The following is a 13,753-nucleotide window of genomic DNA, read 5'->3' on the forward strand; positions in this document are numbered from 1 at the left end:
GCTGTTATAGTTTGCTTTTTAGCAAGGTTAACCATTCTTCCATGGGGAAATTGTAAGACCTATTCTATAGGTTGTTCCTGATGAATCCTTTGCCTATCCAAGTCCGACCTTTGCTTGATCACCATGCAATGCTATCTTGTAGCATGTCCGTGGTACTCCGATTTTCAACAACATTTGAAGCCCAATGTTAAATGTTTCTCGCTCAATTATCCAAAGACCGTTGTATGGGTAATGTCATAAAATTTCTCTCACCTTACGTAAAGAGTTTTCTACATTATATCCTGTCCTGGATATCATGCTCTGCTTGTCCTTGGGAAGGACATCCCTTGAAATATGTGTTTAAACATATTTTCCTTTCCATTGTTGTGTTTAATTCTGATAACCATATCTTCCTTTCCATTGTTTGTTTTAACCTTTCTTGTAATCTATATGATCTAAGCAATAATATTCTCCTGCTTTTGTAAACACCTCGGTGTACAATTCTGTAAGAAAGACCCTGTTACTTTTGTTGATGACATTCTGGTAACCACCGATGGACGAGAACTTTGCCTACTGGTTCGCCTCGTTCAACGAGCAGGAAAATGGTTCTCTTCGTCCCTCGCCCTCGGTACCGATGTTGTTGCCGACATAACCGACAGACTATCCTCTGACATGCCTGGCTTACATGATCGTACAAGATGTCACCGACCTTCCTACTTGTAACCACATGGTGGGCCCATAACCCACAGTTCCATAGGATCGAAACCTGACTCTCCTGTACACCCCTTGTTTCCAAAGTTATTCCTCGTGCTTGGCTTTGTATGTAATTCACGAGCCACCTTCCGAGAGATCATCAATTCTAGTATGAAACACAATACTTATTCCCATTGCTCTGAACCCCTTTTTCACACTCCGTTTCAGACAGCGAGCGATTGCATGCCCGCTCGGAACTTCTCATGCGACCTTCATACTTTGCCCTCGATATATTCTTAAGTTTCAAATTCGAGAGTTACTTTCCACCACCTTCCTTAATATTATTCTTTGGATAAGCAACCTTGTAGAGGTCTGTTCTTTCAAAGATACCCTTATCCCTTTCATAAGTACAACGGAGTTCCTGAAGAAAGGATGACGGCTTCATCATGATGAACGGTAGTAGAGAAATGAAGACATCAACATAATGGATCGACCTCTTCGAGAACGGCAACCAAGACCGAAAAGAACTGTTAGATTTTCACAACCACAAATTCCCCGCTTACACCGCCTCTTAAATCTCGGGACGAGATTTCTTGTAGTGGAGGAGAATTGTGACGCCTAGATAATTAAGCTACAGTGATCCCCCGCTAATGATGCCACGTCACCTTGGTTACTGTTGATAAACTCTCGATAGTTCAAAAACGAAACAAATCCAAAATTTAATTAAAGGCAAACAACAAAAGTTTTCAAAAATTAAAACTAAAATGTTCGTGAGATGAGAGATAATGCATAGGTAATTATGGTCATGAAACCACATTTTTATAAAAGGTTTAAATGCACTAAAGTAATTAAAACAACAGGTAAAACAATTAAATAAATGTCTTTTGTATTTTATAAAATAACAAACTATTCATTTAGTTGCCCAAAAGTTAATAGGGCAGTAACATAATTATTAGTACTAAATTGTGAACTATTTTTATACTTTATAAAACTAAAAAAAATTAAAACTAAAAGAAAAATAAGAAAAGGTAAAAGAAAACATACTAACAAAAAAGGGAAAACACCCCCACTGGGCCACGGCCCAGCAGGCCACCAGGCCGGCCCACCAGCCGTGCCCATAACCCCCACCCCCGAAACCCTACCCCCCACGCACCCCCACTCGCCCCACTTTTCCCCCACCAGCGTGCCTCCGTCCCGATCCAATCTGGATCGTGGCTGCGCCTTGACGCCCGTCGCTCCCGACGCCGCTGCCTCCCCGCCGTCCTCTACCTCGCCGGCTTACCTCCTCGATGTCGTCACAGTCTCCACCTCGCACACCACTGCTTCGAACCCTACTCCCCATCGTGAGTCGCGCCCCTCCTCTCTCTCCCCATGCCTCCCCGTCCGCGCGCTGCTCGCGCCCGCGTCGACCGCACGCGCTCACCGCGGCCGCGTTCCGCGCCACCGCGCGCGCTCGCGCTGACCCGCCGCTCGCTGCACGCCATCCCACGCCGCCCTGCTCCCCCTGCGCTCCCGCCTCCCGCAGCGCCCCGTCCACGCGGCCCCGCTCCGCCCTGCCTCACCCAGTCCACCCCCGGCCGTGGCCGGCATCCTCAAGCATGCGCGCCCGCGCGTGTCTGGCCTTGCCATACACCGCTCGCCGCAGCCTCTGTTCATGCCGACTCGCTTCGCTCTGCCTTGCCCCTGTCGCCCGCTCATCGCTGCAGCTGCGGAGCTGCTCCTCGACCGTGCCCCGCCGCCACCTCCACCGCTGCAGCTCGCGCGCACCGCTGCGCGCGTCACCTGGCCGGCGCCTTGCCGCCATCGCCCCGCCGCGCCGTTGGACACGCCCGGGCCACTACCCGTGCGCCCGCACGCTCACGGGGCTCAGCCCGCAGCGCCCCGGCGCCCGCACGCCCGTGCACCCGTTAGGCCACCCTGGGCCCTATGACAAAGGGCCCACCCCCTGGAACGATTTAAAAAAGAAGAAGAGAAAGAATAATAAAAATAAAAGAATTAATTAATTTTGATTAGATTAACCAAATTAACTAATTAATCTGTTTTAGTTAACCTCAGAGTATGACAGGTGGGACCCACACGTCTGGTTCACCAGTCAACCCCTGTTGATTGCTGACGTCAGCATGACAGCATGCTGATGTCATAACTCCAATTTCGAATTAAATTAAATAATTAATTAAATTCCGGAAATTAATAAATTCTTTTGAAAATCATATCTTTTAATCCATAACTCGGATTAAAATATTTTCTGCATGAAAGTTGCTCAGAACGACGAGACAAGTCCGAATACGCGGTCCGTTCGTCCACCATGCATCCCTAGCATAGAGAACCCACAACTTTTCGTCTGTTTCCGGTAGGTGAATAGTGCATAACTGCTGTCTATTAATTCCAACTTCCATACTAAAATAACTAGTGTGACTTATACATACTTTTAGGCAACCCTGCACCGCACCCTAGCTGTCACTTGCCTCTAACCCCACAGGCATGGAACATTCCCCTCCTATCATCTGTCTGGCACATGTCCGGAACCGGGAAAACTTTCCCGGGTGGGTTCCCCCTTCCTCTGTATCGTGTAGCACTGCGATAGAACACACCCGGCATTGCGTGTTGTCATGTCTTGTATTGTGTTGCATTGCTTGCTTTGTATTTACTATTTCTTCCCCCTCCTTCCCTCTCGTTAGAGACCGAGACCACCACCGATGATGTTGTTGTGTACGACTATGGTATTGACGACCCGTCCTTCTTGCCAGAGCAACCAGGCAAGCCCCCCCTTGATCACCAGATATCGCCTATTCCTCTCTCTAATGCTTGCATTAGAGTAGTATAGCATGTTACTGCTTTCCGTTAATACTATTCTGATGCATAGCCTGCCATTGTTGCTACAGTTGTTCATACCTTACCTGCAATCCGAAATGCTTAGTATAGGCTGCTAGTTTATCATCAATGGCCCTACATTCTTGTCAGTCTGCCATGCTATACTATCGGGCAGTGATCACGTCAGGTGTTGATCACGGGTATATACTATATAGATTGCACATGATACATGTTGTGACTAAAGTCGGGTCGGCTCGTTAAGTACCTGCGGTTGATTCACGAATTGGGGGTTGAAAGGACATACTTTCCCGACGGCCATCTGTGTGGATCTTTGTGGCAGAGCGACAGGGCAGGTTGAGACCACCCAAGTGAGAGATGGGCCTGGCCCTGGTCGGCCTTCGCGGTTACTTCAAGATAACACGCTTAACGAGATCTTGGTATTTGATCTGAGTTTGGCCACTGGCCTATACGCACTAACCAACTACTCTGGAACAGTTATGGGCACTCGACGTCGTGGTATCAGCCGAAGCCTTCGTGACGTCAACGACTGAGCGACACGCACTGGGTTGGACCGCATAACGCAACTTCCTTTGTAATGGAGGTTGCTAGGTCTGCTCACCGGCCACGTACGCAACGTGCAGGTGTGTGATACGTCTCCAACGTATCTATAATTTTTTATCGTTCCATGCTATTATATTATCTGTTTTGGATGTTTATGGGCTTTATTATGCACTTTTATATTATTTTTGGGACTAACCTATTAACCAAGAGCCCAGTGCCAGTTTCAGATTTTTCCTTGTTTTAGAGTATCACAGAAAAGGAAAATCAAACGGAGTCCAATTGACCTGAAACTTCACGGAACTTATTTTTGGACCAGAAGAAGCCCACGGAGTATCGGAGATGGAACAGGAGAGTCCCAGGCTGCCCACGAGGGTGGGAGGCGCGCCCACCCCCTGGGCGCGCCCCCTGCCTCGTGGACAGCCTGGAGATCCACCGACGTACTTCTTCCTCCCATATATACCCATATATCCTAAAAACATCAGGGAGCACAATAGATCGTGAGTTCCGCCGCCAGAAGCCTCAGTAGCCACCGAAAACCAATCTAGACCTGTTCCGGCACCCTGCCGGAGGGGGAATCCCTCTCTGGTGGCCATCTTCATCATCCTGGTGCTCTCCATGACGAGGAGGCAGTAGTTCTCCCTCAGGGCTGAGGGTATGTACCAGTAGCTATGTGTTTGATCTCTTTCTCTCTCGTGTTCTTGAGGTGGTACGATCTTGATGTATCGCGAGCTTTGCTATTATATTTGGATTCTATGATGTTTCTCCCCCTCTACTCTCTTGTAATGGATTGAGTTTTCCCTTTGAAGTTATCTTATCGGATTGATTCTTTAAGGATTTGAGAACACTTGATGTATGTCTTGCATGGGATACCCGTGGTGACAATGGGGTATTCTATTGATCCACTTGATGTATGTTTTGGTGATCAACTTGCGGGTTCCGCCGATGAACCTATGCATAGGGGTTGGCACACGTTTTCGTCTTGACTCTCCGGTAGAATCTTTGGGGCACTCTTTGAAGTACTTTGTGTTGGTTTGAATAGATGAATCTGAGATTGTGTGATGCATATCGTATAATCATACCCATTGATACTTGGGGTGACATTGGAGTATCTAGCTGACATTAGGGTTTTGGTTGATATGTGTCTTAAGGTGTTATTCTAGTACGAACTCTATGATATATTGAATGGAAAGAATATCTTCATGTTATTTTAGTACGGACTCTTGAATAGATCGATCAAAAAGGATAACTTTGAGGTGGTTTCGTACCCTACCATAATCTCTTTGTTTGTTCTACGCTATTAGTTACTTTGGAGTGACTCTTTGTTGCATGTTGAGGGATAGTTATATTATCCAATTATGTTATTATTGTTGAGAGAACTTGCACTAGTGAAAGTATGAACCCTAGGCCTTGTTTCAACGCATTGCAATACCGTTTACGCTCACTTTTACCCTTAGTTACATTGCTGTTTTTATATTTTCAGATTACAAAAACCTTTATCTATCATCCATATTGCACTTGTATCACCATCTCTTTGCCGAACTAGTGCACCTATACAATTTACCATTGTATTGGGTGTGTTGGGGACACAAGAGACTCTTTGTTATTTGGTTGCAGGGTTGTTTGAGAGAGACCATCTTCATCCTATGCCTCCATGGATTGATAAACCTTAGGTCATCCACTTGAGGGAAATTTGCTACTGTCCTACAAACCTCTGCACTTGGAGGCCCAATAATGTCTACAAGAAGAAGGTTGTGTAGTAGACATCAAGCTCTTTTCTGGCGACATTGCCGGGGAGGTTAGCGCTTGAAGGTATACCTTTAGATCTTGCAATCGAATCTTTTTGTTTCTTGTTTTAGCACTAGTTTAGTTTATAAAAGAAAACTACCAAAAAATGGAATTAAGGGTACCTCATATGCTTCATCTTTTTAATATCTATCATGAAAATAAGGATTCCGATAATTGTGCTCAAGTGCTAGAAGAAGAATGCATTAGAATGTTTTGCACTAAATATTTGAATGATGAGCATGATTGCAATGTTGTTAGTATGAATTCCTTGAATATCCATGATGCTAATGATATGCAAAGCCACAAGCTTGGGGAAGCTATGTTTGATAAAGATGATATTTTTTGTCCCCCAAGTTTTGATGAGCAAATTTATTATGATGAAAGCATGCCTCCTATTTATTATAATTATATTGATGAAAGTGGATTTGGAGAGGTCATGTCTTTATTTTGTGATGAATCCACTATTTCGGAAGAGGTTCCAATTGATTATGAGAACAAAGTTGCCATCTATGATGATTATTGTGATGACTTGAATGCTATAAAGAATAATGATATCCATGAAACTTTTCATCATAATTTTACCTTTCAATTGGATTATGCCTCACATGATAGTTATTTTGTTGAGCTTGCTCCCACTACTATTCATGAGAAGAAATTTGCTTATGTGGAGAGTAACAAAAATTCTATGCTTGTAGATCATGAAATGAATGCTTTATGTGCTTGTTATATTTTTGAATTCATTCATGATGCTACTGAAAGTTATTATGAGGGAGGAACATATGTTTGCAGGAATTGCAATAATATCAAGTTTCCTCTCTATGCGCTTAAAATCTTGAAGTTATGCTTGTTTTGCTTTCCTATGCTAGTTGATTATTGTTCCCATAAATTGTTTGCTCACAAAATCCCTATGCATAGGAAGTGTGTTAGGCTTAAATGTTCTAGTTATATTCTTCATGATGCTCTCTTTATGTTTCAATTCTTATCTTCTATGTGAGCATCGTTGAAATCATCATGCCTAGCTAGGGGCGTTAAACGATAGTGCTTGTTGGGAGGCAACCCAATTTTATTTATGTTCCTTGCGTTTTGTTCCTGTTTAGTAATAAATAATTCATCTAGCCTCTGCTTAGATGTGGTTTTATGCTTTAGCGCTCACGAGAATTCTGCCATTTTTTATTAGAAAGTGCTATTTAGTTAATTCTTTTTGCAGATGAATAATATGTAAATTACTCACATCCAAAAATTTATTTTAGAATTTTTGGGGTTCCAGAAGTTTGCGTTAGTTACAGATTACTACAGACTGTTCTGTTTTTGACAGATTCTATTTTTCATGTGTTGTTTGCTTATTTTGATGAATCTATGGCTAGTAAAAGAGTTTAGAAACCATAGAGAAGTTAGAATACAGTAGGTTTAACACCAATATAAATTAAGAATGAGTTCATTATAGTACCTTGAAGTGTTGTTTTATTTTCTTTTGCTAATGGAGCTTATGAGTTTTCTGTTAAGTTTTGTGTTGTGAAGTTTTCAAGTTTTGGGTAAAGATTCGATGGACTATGGAATAAGGAGTGGAAAGAGCGTAAGCTTGGGGATGACCAAGGCACCCCAAGGCAATATTCAAGGACAACCAAGAGCCTAAGCTTGGGGATGCCTCGGAACGCATCCCCTCTTTCGTCTTCATTCATCGGTAACTTTACTTGGAGCTATATTTTTATTTACCACATGATATGTGTTTTGCTTGGAGCGTCATTTTATTTTACTTTGTTTTGCTTGTTGTTTGAATAAAATATCCAGATCTGAAATTATTAAATGAGAGAGTCTTCACATAGTTGCATAATTATTCGACTACTCATTGATCTTCACTTATATCTTTTAGAGCACGGCGGTGGATTTATTTTGAAGAAATAGATGAACTCTCGTGCTTCACTTATATCATTTTGAGAGTCTCTAAACAGCATGGTAGTTTGCTTTGGTTATGAATATAGTCCTAATATGATGGGCATCCAAGAGGGATATAATAAAAACTTTCATATAAAGTGCATTGAATACTGAGAGAAGTTTGATACTTGATGATTGTTTTGAGATATGGAGATGGTGATATTAGAGTCATGCTAGTTGAGTAGTTGTGAATTTTAGAAATACTTGTGTTGAAGTTTGTGATTCCCGTAGCATGCACGTATGGTGAACCATTATGTGATGAAGTCGGAGCATGATTTATTGATTGATTGTCTTCCTTATGAGTGGCGGTCGGGGACGAGCGATGATTTTTTCCTACCAATCTATCCCCCTAGGAGCATGTGTGTAGTACTTTGTTTCGATAACTAATAGATTTTTTCAATAAGTATGCGAGTTCTTTATGAGTAATGTTGAGTCCATGGATTATACGCACTCTCACCCTTCCACCATTGCTAGCCTCTCTAGTATCGCGCAACTTTCGCCGGTACCATAAACCCACCATATACCTTCCTCAAAACAGCCACCATACCTACCTATTATGGCATTTCCATAGCCATTCTGAGATATATTGACATGCAACTTTCCACCATTCTGTTTACTATGATACGCTCCATCATTGTCACATTTCTTTGCATGATCATGTAGTTCACATTGTATTTGTGGCAAAGCCACCGTTCATAATTCTTTCATACATGTCACTCATGCATCATTGCTATCCCGGTACACCGCCGGAGGCATTCATATAGAGTCATACTTTGTTCTAGTATCGAGTTATAATCTTTGAAGTTGTAAATAAATAGAAGTGTGATGATCATCATTAATAGAGCATTGTCCCAAAAAAGGCCAAAAAAGGAAGGCCAGATAAATATATATAAGGGACAATGCTACTATCCTTTTTTCCACACTTGTGCTTCAAATTAGCACCATGATCTTCATGATAGAGAGTCTCCTATGATATCACTTTCATATACTAGTGGGAAATTTTCATTATAGAACTTGGCTTGTATATTCCAATGATGGGCTTCCTCAAAATGCCCTAGGTCTTCGTGAGCAAGCGATTTGGATGCACACCCACTTAGTTTCTTTTTGAGCTTTCATACACTTATAGCTCTAGTGCATTCGGTGCATGGCAATCCCTACTCACTCACATTGATATCTATTAATGGGCATCTCCATAGCTCGTTGATACGCATAGTTGATGTGAGACTATCTTCTCCCTTTTTGTCTTCTCCACAACCACCATTCTATTCCACGTATAGTGCTATGTCCATGGCTCACGCTCATGTATTGCGTGAAGATTGAAAAAGTTTGAGAACACCAAAAGTATGAAACAATTTCTTCTCTTGTCATCGGGTTGTGCATGATTTAAATACTTTGTGTGGTGAAGATGAAGCATATCCATACTATATGATTTTGTAGGGATAGCTTTCTTTGGCCATGTTATTTTGAGAAGACATGATTGCTTAGTTAGTATGCTTGAAGTATTATTGTTTTTATGTCAATATTAAAATTTTATATTGAATATTATGGACCTGAACATTCATGCCAAAATGAAGAGAATTACTTAGAGAAATATGTTAGGTAGCATTCCACATCAAAAATTCTGTTTTTATCATTTACCTACTCGAGGACGAGCAGGAATTAAGCTTGGGGATGCAGATACGTCTCCAACATATCTATAATTTTTGATTGTTCCATGCTATTATATTATCTGTTCTGGATGTTTATGGGCTTTATTATGCACTTTTATATTATTTTTGGGACTAACCTATTAACCTAGAGCCCAGTGCCAGTTTTTGTTTTTTCCTTGTTTTAGAGTATCACAGAAAAGGAAAATCAGACGGAGTCCAATTGACCCGAAACTTCACGGAACTTATTTTTGGACCAGAAGAAGCCCACGGAGTATCGGAGATGGAACAGGAGAGTCCCAGGCTGCCCACGAGGGTGGGAGGCGCGCCCACCCCCTGGGCGCGCCCCCCTGCCTCGTGGACAGCCCGGAGATCCACCGACGTACTTCTTCCTCCCATATATACCCATATATCCTAAAAACATCAGGGAGCACAATAGATCATGAGTTCCGCCGCCAGAAGCCTCTGTAGCCACCGAAAACCAATCTAGACCCGCTCCGGCACCCTGCCGGAGGGGGAATCCCCTCCGGTGGCCATCTTCATCATACCAGTGCTCTCCATGACGAGGAGGGAGTAGTTCTCCCTCGGGGCTGAGGGTATGTACCAGTATCTATGTGTTTGATCTCTCTCTCATGTTCTTGAGGTGGTACAATCTTGATGTATCGCGAGCTTTGCTATTATATTTGGATCCTATGATGTTTCTCCCCCTCTACTCTCTTGTAATGGATTGAGTTTTCCCTTTGAAGTTATCTTATCGGATGGAGTCTTTAAGGATTTGAGAACACTTGATGTATGTCTTGCATGGGGTACCCGTGGTGACAATGGGTTATTCTATTGATCCACTTGATGTATGTTTTGGTGATCAACTTGCGGGTTCCGCCCATGAACCTATGCATAGGGGTTGGCACACGTTTTCATCTTGACTCTCTGGTAGAATCTTTGGGGCACTCTTTGAAGTACTTTGTGTTGGTTTGAATAGATAAATCTGAGATTGTGTGATGCATATCGTATAAATCATACCCATTGATACTTGAGGTGACATTGGAGTATCTAGGTGACATTAGGGTTTTGGTTGATGTGTGTCTTAAGGTGTTATTCTAGTACGAACTCTATGATAGATTGAACGGAAAGAATAGCTTCATGTTATTTTACTACGGACTCTTGAATAGATCGATCAGAAAGGATAACTTTGAGGTGGTTTCGTACCCTACCATAATCTCTTCATTTGTTCTACGCTATTAGTGAGTTTGGAGTGACTCTTTGTTGCATGTTGAGGGATAGTTATATGATCCAATTATGTTATTATTGTTGAGAGAACTTGCACTAGTGAAAGTATGAACCCTAGGCCTTGTTTCAACGCATTGCAATACTATTTACGCTCACTTTTACCATTAGTTACCTTGCTGTTTTTATATTTTCAGATTACAAATTCCTTTATCTATCATCCATATTGCACTTGTATCACCATCTCTTCGCCGAACTAGTGCACCTATACAGTTTATTGTATTGGGTGTGTTGGGGAAACAAGAGACTCTTTGTTATTTGGTTGCAGGGTTGTTTGAGAGAGACCATCTTCATCCTACGCCTCCCATGGATTGATAAACCATAGGTCATCCACTTGAGGGAAATTTGCTACTGTCCTACAAACCTCTGCACTTTGAGGCCCAACAACGTCTACAAGAAGAAGGTTGTGCAGTAGACATTAGTGTGCAATGGGCGATGGGCCTAGTCCCCTGCGCGCATAGGATTTAGACCGGCGTGCTGACCCCTCTGTTGTGCCTAGGTGGGGCTGCGACGTGTTGATCTTTCGAGGTCGGGCATGACCCAGGAAGGTGTGTCCGGCCAAAGGGGATCGAGTGTGTTGGGAAATGTGGTGCACCCCTACAGGGAAGTTGATCTATTCGAATAGCCATGTCCCTCGGTAAAAGGACGACCCGGAGTTGTACCTTGACCTTATGACAACTAGAACCGGATACTTAATGAAACAAACCCTTCCAAGTGCCAGATACAACCGGTGATCGCTCTCTCACAGGGCGATGAGGGGAGGATCACCGAGTAGGGTTATGCTATGTGATGTTACTTGGTGAACTTACCATCTACTCTCTTCTACATGCTGTAAGATGGAGGCGGCCAGAAGTGTAGTCTTCGACAGGACTAGCTATCCCCCTCTTATTTCGGCATTCTACAGTTCGGTCCACATATACTACCCCCTTTCATTGATACCAATGCATATGTAGTGTAGCTCCTTGCTTGCGAGTACTTTGGATGAGTACTCACGGTTGCTTTGTTCCCCTTTTTCCCCCTTTCTATACCCGTTTGTTGCCACCAGACGTTGGAGTCTAGGAGCCAGACGCCACTGTCGATGACTACTGCTACTACTCGGGAGGTGCCTACTACTACGTGCAGGCCGCTGACGACGACCAGGAGTAGTTTAGGAGGATCCCAGGCAGGAGGCCTGCGCCTCTTTTGATCTGTATCCTAGTTTGTGCAAGCCATCTTATGGCATAATGTTTAAATTTATGCCTGTACTCAGATGTTGTTGCTTCCGCTGACTCGTCTGTGATCGAGCTCTTGTATTCGAGCCCTCGAGGCACCTGGCTTGTAATATGATGCTTGTATGACTTATTTTATTTTTAGAGTTGTGTTGTGATATCTTCCCGTGAGTCCCTGATCTTGATCGTACATGTTTGTGTGTATGATTAGTCTACGATTGAATCGGGGGCGTCACATGCTTTGTGAAAGTCCAATTAAGCGTCTTGATCTATCTCTATAGATCTTGATGCCCAATATATAAGTAGCTTCACCGAGGTCTTTCATTGGAAAATTCATATTCAAGTATCCTTTTATGCTATTCAAAAATTCAGTATCATTTCCCATCAACAATATTTCATCCACATATAATATCAGAAATGCTACAGAGCTCCCACTCACTTTCTTGTAAATACAGGCTTCTCCAAAAGTCTGTATAAAACCATATGCTTTGATCGCACTATCAAAGCGTATATTCCAACTCTGAGAGGCTTGTAGCAGTCCATAAATGGATCACTGGAGCTTGCACACTTTTTTAGCACCTTTAGGATCGACAAAACCTTCTGGTTGCATCGTATACAACTCTTCTTTGAGATATCCATTAAGGAATGTAGTTTTGACATCCATTTGCCCAATTTCATAATATTAAAATTAGGCAATTACTAACATGATTCAGACAGACTTAAGCATCGCTATGGGTGAGAAGGTCTCATTGTAGTCAACTCTTTGAACTTGTCGAAAACCTTTCGCAACAAGTCGAGCTTTGTAGACAGTAATATTACCGGCAGCGTCAGTCTTCTTGTTGAAGATCCATTTATTCTCTGTGTCTTGCCGATCATCAGGAAGTCAACCAAAGTCCACACTTTGTTATCATACATGGATCCCATCTCAGATTTCATGGCCTCAAGACATTTCTTATAATCTGGGCTCATCATCGCTTCCTCATAGTTTCTAGGTTCATCATGGTCAAGTAACATGACCTCCAGAATAGGATTACCATACCACTCTGGTGCGGATCTTACTCTGGTTGACCTACGAGGTTCGGTAGTAACTAGATCAGAAGTTTCACGATCATCATCATTAGCTTCCTCACTAATTGGTGTAGGAATCACTGGAACTGATTTCTGTGATGAACTACTTTCCAATAAGGAAGAAGGTGCAGTTACCTCAACAAGTTCTACTTTCCTCCCACTCACTTCTTTCAAGAAAAAACTCCTTCTCTAGAAAGGATCCATTCTTAGCAACAAATATCTTGCCTTCGGATCTATGATGGAAGGTGTACCCAACATTCTCCTTTGGTTATCCTATGAAGACACATTTCTCCGATTTGGGTTCGAGCTTATCCGGCTGAAGCTTTTTCACATAAGCATCGCAGCCCAAAACTTTAAGAAACGATAACTTGGGTTTCTTGCCAAACCACAGTTCATAAGGTGTCGTCTCAACGGATTTCGATGGTGCCCTATTTAACGTGAATGCAGCCGTCTCTAAAGTATAACCCCTAAATGATAGCGGCAAATCAGTAAGAGACATCATAGATCGCTCCATATCTAATAAAGTGCGGTCACGACATTCGGACACACCATTACGCTGTGGTGTTCCACGTGGCGCGAGTTGCGAAACTATTCTGCATTGTTTCAAATGGAGACCAAACTCATAACTCAAATATTCACCTCCATGATCAGATCATAGAAACTTTATTTTCTTGTTACAATGATTTTCCACTTCACTCTGAAATTCTTTGAACTTTTCAAATGTTTTAGACTTATGTTTCATCAAGTAGATATACCCATATATGCTCAAATAATCTGTGAAGGTCA

Source organism: Triticum urartu, chromosome 2, assembly GCF_003073215.2.
Source record: "Triticum urartu cultivar G1812 chromosome 2, Tu2.1, whole genome shotgun sequence".
Classification (NCBI taxonomy): Eukaryota; Viridiplantae; Streptophyta; class Magnoliopsida; order Poales; family Poaceae; genus Triticum; species Triticum urartu.